We start from the raw sequence: 12,732 nt of genomic DNA, 5'->3' as shown, positions 1-12,732 counted from the left end.
TGCAGAAATACACAAATATTAGTAAGAAACATCATTAAGTTGTAAAATCAAAGATTTTACTAAAACACAATGTGACAAAAGATTTTATGTATGTTGTCTTGTATACTTGTATCCCAAACCTTCTATAATAAAGACATTAATGTTTCTATTAGATGTTTACAAATTGTATCTGCACATGTTTCTGTGGTGGTCTTTTTGATTTTTTTTCTTTTCTATATGTAATCTCTTGCTTGCTCCAATGTGAGAATATACCAGCATTATTTCAACAACAGATTAGATTACCTGTATGCATCCTGATCAAAGATACATGTTTTGATTACACTCAAGTAATATAATCCTCTCTACATATTTGTCTTATATTGTACAATTAAGTTTCATAGCAATCAAGTACTAGTACATCATTTTATAGTCCACAAGAAAAACAATAAGATAATAATATAGTAATCAAAGTCATTATTCTAAATCTAAAGACCTATAAAAATAAACACATGATACTATACTGTATAATCATGAAATAATAATTGTTATATTCAGCAATCATATTTGTAATTTAGCTTTAGGCTACATGGAATATTTTGAATGTTTCATAAAGACCAAATCACTATCATTGTTTTCATGCTCAATAAAACAACAGTGAACATTTGACCATATCTGATAGACATCTATAATCACAAAAACGACATGTACCTGTACAATGAAAATATGGATATAATCAAAACTACAAAAACAATATATCTACATCCAAAATATATATAAAAATAACTGTCCCTTTAAACAATTTTGACTTGTACACTGTACATGCACATAAATATTTCAAATATTTCACTGAAATATACATTTGGCAACTGAAATATTTAATATCATAACCTAATTAAAGGGGAAGTTCACCCTGAAGAAAACTTTGTTGTAAAAATAGCAGAAAAAATAGTAAAAAATATTGGTGAAGGTTTGAGGAAAATCCGTTAAAGAATAAGAAAGTTATTGGAGTTCAAAGTTTTGGATTTGTGACGTCATAAACGAGCAGCTGCTTCATGTGTTATGTAATATAAAATGCATGAATTTCAAATTGTTTTATGGTTCCTGATGACTTAATTATGTTTTCTATTCATGATCGGGTTTGAAATGATTTGTCTATTGATATACAATAGGTACGGTGAAAACCATTTTTAATTTTCTGAGAAAATGACATTTCATTGATTTTTTACCATTCGCTATGTAGGAATGCTGCTCGCATATGACGTCACAAATCAAATAATTGAAATTCTAATAACTTTTTAATTATTTGATGAATTTTTCTCAAACCTTCGTCAATATTTTTTATTATTTTTTCTGCTATTTTTACAATAAACTTTTTGTCAGGGTGAACTTCCCCTTTAATTAACCTTGATGTCTTCCTCAAAACAGAGGCCCACATACATGTGATGTACTTCATTTTACTTTCCAATATCCATTGTACAGCATCTCTCAAGGCACAGGTCATGCCTTTAGGAAGTCAAACTATTAAGATGATAAATATCATATCTGCATGAAGTGACTATTTTAGTAACACCATGACGTATTTGCCACAGCAGCATCTGTATGATCAGCTGCATGCAACAACGCTGCTCGCTTCAATCATCTTGTAGTAATATTGCTGGCTTTGCTCCATGTATACTGAGGTCGCTAGTTTGCTGATGACATGGGGGTTATGTGTCCCATATGGTATGGATCTTATTCTGATCCACACCATACTGTAGGCCTACTGTATGCACCTCTTGAGGAGCGCAGCATTCACACTCTTCATATAAGCCAGTTCGTAGTTCATTTCTGCGCATGATCAAAAGATTCTACGCATGATCAGAGGAAGGTCATTTGCACTAAATTGACATGGTGCTTTAAAATCTAATGAGATAAGCACCAACTTTGATGTCTTGATTATTCATATATTCTTTTGAATTGTCGTTTTCATTTACATCCACAAAAACAACAATGCTTCCACGAACGACTAGTATTTCACAGTTTGTCAAGTACATTGTGCAACATGCTAAGATATGCATTCAATGTAGGAATGCAACAAATACCTTCATTAAGCATTCATTGGTGTGCTATTCTGGTCACCTGGTCTATTCAATTCCTTCATCCTGCTATGTAAGGCAAGCTTATGTAATATCGTGCTTTGAAATCTGCCTATCATGATGAAAGAAATGAAAGGTCATTTGACCAAAATTGCCCATGAAGTAATTACGAACTGGTCTATTCTGAAACTCCTGAAAGCTACATATATGTACATCTAGGCCATCACAATCTAAAATGGGGGGGATTGAACATTGACAATAAATCATGATTTTTCTGAAGTAATTAGGAGTGTTATTATTATACAGAGGATGCTGATTCCTAATGACATGGCGGTAATTCCCAAAGGTTACTGTGTGCCATATGGGACCTCTTGAGGAGTGCTGTATTCACACTCTTTAAAGCTGTACACACGTGTGGAACAATTTTTTTTAAAAGTGGGGGTGGGGCTTAACTTTAGCTGAACATAAACATAAAATCACATTTTGGTTTTTATATTCTTTATAAAAATAGGGATTCAATTCAAAGTACTGATTGAGAGAGTAAATTATATGTAATACATAGAATTTTCCTTGGCTATTAAAGAAAATGCATATCACTGCTACATGTAGTTCTAAGCATTTTACTTTTAAATATCAAGTCAACTTCTAGCAAAATACTTTATAACCATTGTGATGTCATGAAATACATGTAAGCCAAACAATGTGCAATGAATGAGTAGATCTACATGTATGTGCAGAATGGTAAAATTCTTGTATGTTCATTTGTAAATTGTACAATCCAACAAGCATTACACTGAAAATTTATTCAAATTCAGATGTAAAATACAGGTATAAGAAAGTTATGACCTTTTAAAGTTCTGCTTAATTTCTTAAAACAGTTGCAATATATCCTGGTCGGTATGCAAATGAGGGGACAGATGACATCACCTACTTACTATTTCTTTTGTATTTTATTACATGAATTATGACATTTTCTAATTTTCTCCTTGTTGTCATGTGAAACAAAGTTTTATTCCTCCCTAAACATGTGGAATCAACATTGTATTACATTTAATGGTTCATTCAAGTGGGTCCTAATTGTCAAATATGTAAAAATTGAAATATTTTATAATTCAATTCAATTCAATAAAAAAAAAAAACAATAAAAAAAACCTCAAATAGCGAGGGACATCAATCATAGACTCGACCATTTGCATGTCACTGATTTGTGCATAACTATTTTGTGAAAAATGAACAAAACTTTATCTGTCATAACTTTCTATTTTTCATCCGATTTTGACAAAATTTTCAGCGTTGTTTGATTTTATTCTATTGATATTATCAAAAAAATTTCTGGGGTGGAATTACATGTAACCTTTAACTTTAAGTTTAAGCCAGGTAGGCAGATGACAAATACTGAGTAAAATACTTACATTGTTACAGTTTAATTTCATCAACTTATACCCTTTTTACACAGGCTAAAATTTCCTTAACCCCGTACTATAGGTGGGGCTAAATTGCCATTTAGCCCCACCTATAGTACGGGGTTAAGCTTAGCCCACTTTCTTTTTACACAGCATTTTTGCAAAGTGGGCTAACCCCACCTTTAGTACGGGATTATTTGGCCCTGCAAAAAAGCAGGGTTATCCGAGCAATTGTGGTGCTAAGAGCGATAGTACGGGGTTAAGATCGCTAGTGTAAAACGAAAGTGGGCTAAGCTTAACCCCGTACTATAGGTGGGGCTAAATAGCAATTTAGCCCCACCTATAGTACGGGGTTAAGGAAATTTTAGCATGTGTAAAAAGTGTACGAGTGAAGTACTTGTACTACGAATAATCGACAAAACCACTCGTTCGGGGTTAGCGAGTTTCGTGTGTAAAAAGCAAGAATTCCTTATCCGGGGTTGGCAATAACAATTTGGCATGTGTGAAAAGGAAAAAAAATAGAACGGGGTTAAGGATAGTACGGGGTTAGCGATAGTCCGGGGTTAAGAAAATCCTGTGTAAAAAGGGTATTAAATAATAATACCAACATGCTTATATACATGTAGCGCATATCGCTACCAAATGCGTCACTGCACTTAATTTGATATCATTACCCTGGCGCAGTGGCCAACCTCACCTGGGTATGTGTAGCACAATGTGGATAATTTCAAGGAAATCACGCCATGGCTGTGATTCGAACCCACGATCCTCTGTTTCAAAGTCCGAAGACTAATTCACTGGGCCACAACGCTCCACATACAAGCCCAGAAACTTTGTACAAAAGGTTGAACATTTTCATGGTGTTCAACTTCAAGAATGGAAGTTGACTTTCTTTGTGCTTCCAAAACATCCTGTTTATAGTTCATTCGATTTGACATGTATGTTATATTGTACACAGTAGGTGGTTTCAAACCGCCTCAATCTAAGAATCCCCGTTAAATTACGAGAACTTTTTTAAGCTAGAAATTACCCATTAATTATTCCTGCATTCACAACGCCCCGAAACATACATGTACCCTTCGGGAGAAGTTCCTGAAGTTACGAGCATGCACAGTATGGTCTGATCAGCAGGCAAGAGATTCAAAATCACTAGCCCAGCAGCCACCCATGGCACCTGCGCTCAACGACATGCTGCGCTCAACGACACGCTGGGCTAAAAGTTCCCGTAAACTGCTTTCACATTGCCAAAATATCTGCGACCTTGGAAAAATCCCCGCAAAAGTTCTTGTAATTTCGTCAAGTACCTACTATTTAGTTGGTATTTTCTTTCGGGGAAATTATATGTAGTTTGCTTTCACATTAATTACCAAAATACCTTGTATTTTCTGATCGGGTAAATTTCCCGATCAGAGAATACCTGAACTGACGAAATTCGAGACGGTCTGAAACCACCTTCTGTCTACTTAGGCAGCCCTACTTTATAGAGTTAGAACTAACATGCACAGGATGATCTTCTGAACAAATTACTTGTAATTAAAGCATGGGTAGCAAACTTGATGTTTGTTTTTATCATCATTAGGTGTGCTGGAGAAAGAGGCTCAAAATTAGACCTCATCCTTTGTTTTCACAAGGCAAACTCATTAAAAACAGGATTAATCATTAAACAGATTGTTAATGGCACTCCAGGGATCTGTAACACAAAGCTTATAGCAATGATTGTTGAACGTACTTTTATGATGGATTGCACTGACTACAATATACAATAAATCGTAAAATCAAGTGTAGGATTAATCGCTAATGAATTATGAAACCAACGGCTCTCTTTAGTGCAGATTACCAATGTGGCTGGCCACTTCAACATTTTTTTTCTAAATCTGGAGAAAAAAATTGCTGTTAAAGGTCAAGTCCACCTCAGAAAAATGTTGATTTGAATCAATAGAGAAAAATCAGACAAGCACAATGCTGAAAATTTCATCAAAATCGGATGTAAAATAAGAAAGTTATGACATTTCAAAGTTTCGCTTATTTTCAACAAAATAGTTATATGAACGAGCCAGTTACATCCAAATGAGAGAGTCGATGATGTCACTCACTCACTATTTCTTTTGTTTTTTATTGTTTGAATTATACAATATTTCAATTTTTACGAATTTGACAATTAGGATCTCCTTGCCTGAAGCACAAAATGTTAAAATATTTGGTTCGACGTGTTTAGGGAGGAATGAAACTTCATTTAACATGACAATGATGAGAAAATCAAAATATTTCATATTTCATATAATAAAATACAAAAGAAATAGTGAGTGAGTGATGTCATCAACTCTCTCATTTGGATGTAACTGGCTCGTTCATATAACTATTTTGTTGAAAATAAGCGAAACTTTAAAATACCATAACTTTCTTATTTTACATCCGATTTTGATGAAATTTTCAGTGTTGTGCTTGTTGAATTTTTCTCTTTTTATTCAAATCAAGTTTTTGTTGGGGTGGACTTGTCCTTTAAAGGACAAGTCCACTGAACAAAAAGTTGATTTTAATAATTTAAGAGAGAAATCCAACAAGCAAAATACTGAAAATTTCATCAAAATCGAATGTAAAATAAGAAAGTTATATCTTAAAGCTTCGCTTAATTTTATGAAACAGTTATAAGCACATCGTGGTGGGTATAAGAGGAGACTGATGACGTCATCCACTCACTATTTCTTGTGTATTTTATTACATGAAATATTCTATTTTTCTCATCATTGTCAAGAGAAACAACGATTGATTCCTACCTGAACATGTGGAATTAGCATTGTCAGATACTATATGGTTCAGTCAAGTTTGCCCTTATTGTCACATCTGTAAAAAATGAAATTATTTCTATTTTCTATTGAAATGACTAATAAAACTCTGCCAATGAAAATAAATAGGACAATTATTACATTAAATCCATAGTAACAAAATATTCATTACAATCTAAATTAACAGGTCAAGTCCCTGTCAACCAAATTAGAGTTGCTAAAATGAACATGAAAGCATATAGCCCAGGTCCTACAAGTATCTACAGTGTATGGTCTATAAATTATAAAGAAGCTTGTTTTCTACAGCTCTTTTCAATAAAAACCTCATTTATAAAAGGCATTTTTCAAATCATGCCCAGCTCACCTACACAACTACCCAAGTTGCTTTGATATCTTTTGTGTATACTCAGTAGGGGCTTCTTTTGAAAAGTTTATTGTTAAATCAATGAATAGTGAGTGGGTTTAATCATGAGTTTCAAGAAGATTTCTATTGTTGCATCATCAATAAAGGTAAATACTCAAGGGGATTAAACTCAACACAATTTTCTATAAATATCAGTACATGTACAAGGAAGTATGAGGATCCTTCATTTAAAGTATTCAAGATGTTGTTGTTGATCTAATGTCACATTCAAGCCAAATGACCTGCTTTAAAAGGGAGCCCTGTCAAAATTAACATACATGTACATGATAGACATAACAAATGTGAAAATAAAAAAGATGCTTTTATAGAAAAAAAAAGAAAAGTATACAATAAGAATCAATAATTGCAAAGTAAACTGTTTTGATGAAATCTTCAGTATACTGTACTATTCTAAACATCGTCTTTTCTCTATATTTTATCTTTTCTCAGAGATATGACAAATTGGTATTCTGGTGGATGTCATAACTTAAATTGTCACAAAAATTGTCATAAATTTTCTCTCTTCTCTTTAATGCGCACCAAAAATACGCCTCTTTAAGTGTGCAAGCAAAAGATATGACAAAAGTAATGACAGGGGGGGGGGGGGGTAGCCGTAGCAGTCACAAATTTTGTCATATCTTTTAGTACTGTACCAAATATCCCAATACCCTGCTGACTGAATATCAAGCAAATAATGATATTATTTAGATTAGATTGTGGTATTGGTTTCACTCATTATCCGTCACAATTTTCAAAATTATTTTTTATGCCACAATTAGTTAGGCCCTACAGTATAATTCCTACTATTTCTTTGTTTTCCTTCTTTTTCTACTTCTCCTCTAAAATCCTTCAAAGTTCCGTCTGTCTTTCTAATCAAGTGCATCAATAAACACGTAGTCGCGCAATACCAGCAACTGCATTGGGGATACGCCCTACCTGCCACTGGGCCTTCCTATTGGCTAGAAGGGCTCCCACTGGGAACTAACAATGATATTGATTGGTTTGTTTCCAAAAAGATGTGCAGGAACTTGAGAGATATGACAGGGAAAAGAAAATGTTCAGAATACCGATTTGTGACAATCATAGCAGTGTCACATCTCGGAGAGAAATGACAAAACAGTGTTCCACCCCAGGATTCCTGTAGCACCATATTTCAGTGACTTTGTTCCCTGGACAGCAGGGTAGCCTTATCACTGCTAGTAATTGATATGCTGTTTTACAAAAATATATTTAGGCCTATATGTAAAAAAAAAAAATATGAAACCTAAAAAACATTATGATTTCATTTCATCCATTCATATTCCAAATTCAAAAAGACATCAATATTCATAATCAATACAAGAAAAAACATCAATACAATAAAAACATGTGAGGCACTGCTCCCCCCCGAAAAACCCAACTCAATATTAGCTATAACTGTTTACCTTTCTTTTCATCACATGATGAAGTGTGAAACATTCACTTTTTCCAAAACCTGTGGGGAGAATTCCTAGGATATGCTTTCTCTTTCCTTGACAACTTAGACCTAGGATCTTGCTTTGCTCATCCCTTAATTTGAAGGGCAGCAACTCTTTTTCTATTTTACCTATTACCTTCTCTATCTTAATCACACAGACTGGCATGACTCATATTGTTCATGAATATTCATAGACTTGGCCAAATTCGGCATGCCATTTTGTTTTCAATTTTGAAAGCGAGAGAACAAGCGCGACATAACTTTTCCTTTTATTGAGGGTCCAGTTTGTGCCTCGATGTCAGGATTCTGTGTTTAGATAGACCTTCATCCATTGAGGTAAGTGCATAATTTCTTTTTTAATTTGGGGGTGCTATGTGCTACCTGTGAAAATACTCTTCATATTCATCTTTAACTTGGCTTATGGTAAGAATCATATGCTCATGAATGATTTGATTACTTTTTGCTGTATCGTAAACAGGACAAAAAGGAGAGGAACAAAATTAAAGACAGCATAAAAAATATAAACAGGTATTAAAAAGAATGGATTGTTATGAACATGGGATTGAGGAACTATATCATATTCGAATATTTTTCCCCCTTTTCAATACTAATATACATGTAGTGTGAACGATCAGAATTTTCAACTCTCAATCCCGGTGGGGTCACTCACCCGCAGAGGGGGACGCGTATGACCGTTACCACAAATGCAAGTAACCCCCTATTGCAGTCAATTTCAAGGACATTTTGAGAAATTTACCCCCTATTATCACGCAAAACAAGGACAAAATTGCGGTAAAATGGTACCTTGAAACACCCTAATTATAAGCTTGTAAGGACACTTTTGCCCATTTCGCAAACTTACCCCTATTTACCATATTTCAAGGACAGGGCATTTATACCCTTTCCTCATTAGAGGAAATTGCAACACATGCGACAGAGTGCTCAGTCCTTAAAGATGACCAAGAGCCATGTCATACTGATACAATAATCCAAAAGAACTTTATTTTTCTTGAAAAATAAGAAAAGTAGGAATTCTTTGTAAAAATAAATGTAGAGTTGTCCACATAAAGATACAGAGTATGATGAGCACGCCCTCTGCGGCTGGTGACTCGGCGACAGATTTTACTTCCCGTGATCGTTCTCCCCTTTTTTCCTGACCCCTATTTCCATCAGATCGAGGACAATGAGCACCCCTATTTTCACTACTTCGAGGAGTGTTCTGTCCGCGGACGTTCCGTGAAATTGACCACTTTTCCCGCGATTTTGGTAACGGTCATGCGGTCCCCAAGTCATATTGAGTGACCCCACCGGGCTCTCAATGCTTTTAGGTTATCCTTAATCTATTTCTCCTGCTGCCAGGATGGGTGGGGGGAAAAGTGAAAACGAAAGTATAAAAAAATTTGGGTAATCCCTCTGCATACCAAATCAAAATAAATAATTTTGCGTGCAGAGCTCACCGAAAAGTACAATTTAGTATGTTTGATGATTCTGTCAAGTTTAGTTTTTATGATGGTGGACCCAAGTCTGCGCACCTAACAATTTAAATTAAGATTTAACATTCATGAATTTCTTCTTATTTCACAAAATTTTTCAGTTAATAATGTTCCTTATATTATTAAGAGCAAGTGTACCAAATTTCTCATTAAAAATGAAAAATATAGGATTTTCTTGAAAAAAACCTCGAGCAGTCATTTTCAGAATGAAAAAAAAAATGGTACCCCATGTCTGCGCACTCATTCACTTTGCACACGATTCAGGGATTTTGATGAGAAAGGCTGCATTTTGAGGCCGTTACATGAAATGCCCTAAATTCATAATTTTTCCATCATTTTGAGTCGGATTTTTTTTTATGAATACCCGTCATGTATTGCATGTTTAAAGTTCGTGCTCGCTGCGTATCTTCTTTTACTAGAATCTCGCAGATACGCGTGTGCGCAGACAAGGGGGACTGCGCAGACTTTGGGGTAGACCAAAAGCTTCGGTCTCTGTTTTGTTGGTTGTTCAGCTGAACTTCGTTGGCTTCACTCACCAAATACAGAGACCGAAGTTCTAGCGCGATCTGTACAGGGGACTCAATGGCCATATGTTTATGTACTTAAGATCGGATAAAACGGGGAAGTGAATTTGCGCGACAGCCGAGGTAAGTCACTGTTTTTGTTCCTTTTAACTTGATTTTTCTCCGTTTTTTGGCAATTGATGCCAAGAGGGAATATAAATTTGCACTCTGGTCACTATAATTTTCTAAATTTTTATTCATTAAAGACAAAAATTGAAAAGCCCCGATGGGGGGATTTTGCATTGCAAGTCCCCTAATGGTGGCTGCACGATAGCGAGCCGTCTGTGTACGAGGAGAAATAAAAAAAAAAATGTTAAAAAACTCCTCGAAACAGACGGCTGCCAGCTGTCTAACTTTGGGGGAACTTGCCATATTAAAAGTGCTTTTCATGATTTTAGAATTTGCGATGCATATTTTTTTTTCAAATTAAAAAACCATTGGGGCAAACATTCATCCTCCGAACAAAGTTATATCTGTCCCCCGTATTTCCATGGGGTGACGCCCCCTGCTTATTCTACAATCGATTGAGGCCCGTCTTCTGTTATAATTTCATAGGCATACTCATTATGCTGTCTGAAATAATCCATTCTTAATTGCCACAATCACCCCTCCCCACATCTCTACGATCTAGCTCCATCTTTTTTTTTCCTAAAATTCTGCGCAATCTTTTCTTAAACAGCAGAGGTTTGAGCCCTGGTCACGTCTTTCGGATGGTGATGTTAAAGGTCGGTCCCAGAACTAATCATATCTGATTGATACACGTCTGACAAAACTCAAATACACACACACACACTTAAACAGCCCATTTGACATTGGATGAATAGATGCAGAGTGAGTGGGAGGATCTCAAGAGCTGAAGTCAGCTCAGATAGGCTAACACAAAAAGTCAAAATGAGATTGAGATAAACATGGTTTTCAGAATACCGATTTTGGGGTTAGGCCTTTACTTTAGCCGGGGGTGTTAAATCAGAGAGATAACACAATACTAAACACCAAAGTTAACACAATTTTCAGAATACCGCCCCTGGGGTACCGTAGTTTAACTGTAATTTATCTTAAGTGTAGCTGTAACTGACAAATCTGTTACGATATCAGTATGGATATCTAAGCACTCCATACACCTCCCGCAACATGGATACCATGCCTGTTGATTGACCTGCCTAGCTGGCCTGTATAATAAACCTGTATATACGTTCATACCAAAGTCTCCACCAGAGTCCTTTGTATTGGATCATGGTGGCAGCTGAAACCAGTGATCGCCTTTGAAATGACAAGGATCAAGTAACCAGTTACTGTATTGTTGGGAAGTAAACTGCATGTCTTTTTTTACCGAAATTCGCATGTTTCATAATCTACTAACCCAACGGGCGCCCGCGAGTCGCCGCCCGCTAGCCCCGGCTATCGCATCGCTCATGTACCGTACTGTGCATACCCAATGCACTGTCACAGCAAATCACACAGTGTTGTGAGAAGGAGCGAGATGCTATTAAACGGTAACTGTAAACAATCAAATATAGCCTGAATAAGTTATAACTGTGTTCAATCACTGGCACAGAGGTCTGCATCATAAGATCAACATACACTAAAAGTTGATAAAACCTAAATTACTTAATTTTCTGGACTAGAGTGTGAACAATGAATTAATATTTTCCTAATATTAATTGTAAATCTGGAGTGTGAGAAGTGAGTGGGAGTGACCAGCATTTTCACTGCATGAAACACCTAATGACATTCACACAGGGCTGTGAGTGCGTTACAGGTATCATCACCAGTCGACCTGTGACTGCAAGGAGCGTTCACACGTGGATATAATCAGACAATATCTACACTCATTCATTTAAATACCTAATATACGTACAGCGAACATACACAATGAGTAGTGGAAAATATCCAGAAATGAACTGGGAGGCAACAGACCTACCAGAAGAGTTCCAGCTTTTCAGACAAAGAATGGAGCTGATTCTAGCAGACCAAGACATAACTGATCAGAGAAAAGTGGCTATAAAAATCAAGATTGCTGTAGGCAATGAAGGCTTGCGTCGAATCAATGCATCGGGGCTATCAGAGACCGATAAAGAAAAACCGCAAGAGCTATGGAGACTATTAGAGGCACAGTTAAAGGTCAATATCAATTTTCGCATACACCGCTTAGAGCTAATGCGGTACAGGCAGAAACCAGATGAAACGATCGATGAATTCGTTACCAGGTGTAGGGACAAAGCCAAAAATTGCGATTTCGAGGAAGCCGAGTTAAATGAGCGAATCATGGAGCTAGTGATTGCGTCAACTCCAAGTCTCGAATTCCAAAAGTCATTGCTAGATCAACCGAAAGGTTACAAGGTCGAACAAATTTTGGTAGAAGGTCGTAAATACGAGGCATTTGCTGCGAGCCGACAATGTCTTGAGACACTAGACCATAAACAGAATATCGATTCGTTCAAGCGTAACAAGGGACGAAAAGCATGTGGTAACTGCGGACGTTTCCACAAACCTCATCAGTGCCCTGCGTATGACGATGAGTGCCCTGCCTGTGGCACCAAGGGCCATTGGGCCAAATTCTGTCGTAAATCGAAAAAT

At 36.1% G+C, this 12,732-nt stretch overlaps 1 protein-coding gene across 2 annotated transcripts in view; it reads right to left on the bottom strand.

The window, feature by feature from the left end:
- LOC121428675 (microtubule organization protein AKNA-like) overlaps positions 1-12,732 on the bottom strand; it is a 42,793-nt gene that overhangs the window by 25,754 nt on the left and 4,307 nt on the right. The gene's annotated exons all lie outside the window — the stretch shown is intronic.

This window comes from Lytechinus variegatus, chromosome 15, assembly GCF_018143015.1.
Source record: "Lytechinus variegatus isolate NC3 chromosome 15, Lvar_3.0, whole genome shotgun sequence".
Lineage (NCBI taxonomy): Eukaryota > Metazoa > Echinodermata > Echinoidea > Temnopleuroida > Toxopneustidae > Lytechinus > Lytechinus variegatus.
The sequence above is the reverse complement of the archived record's forward strand: the minus strand, read 5'-3'. Positions and strand labels throughout refer to the sequence as shown.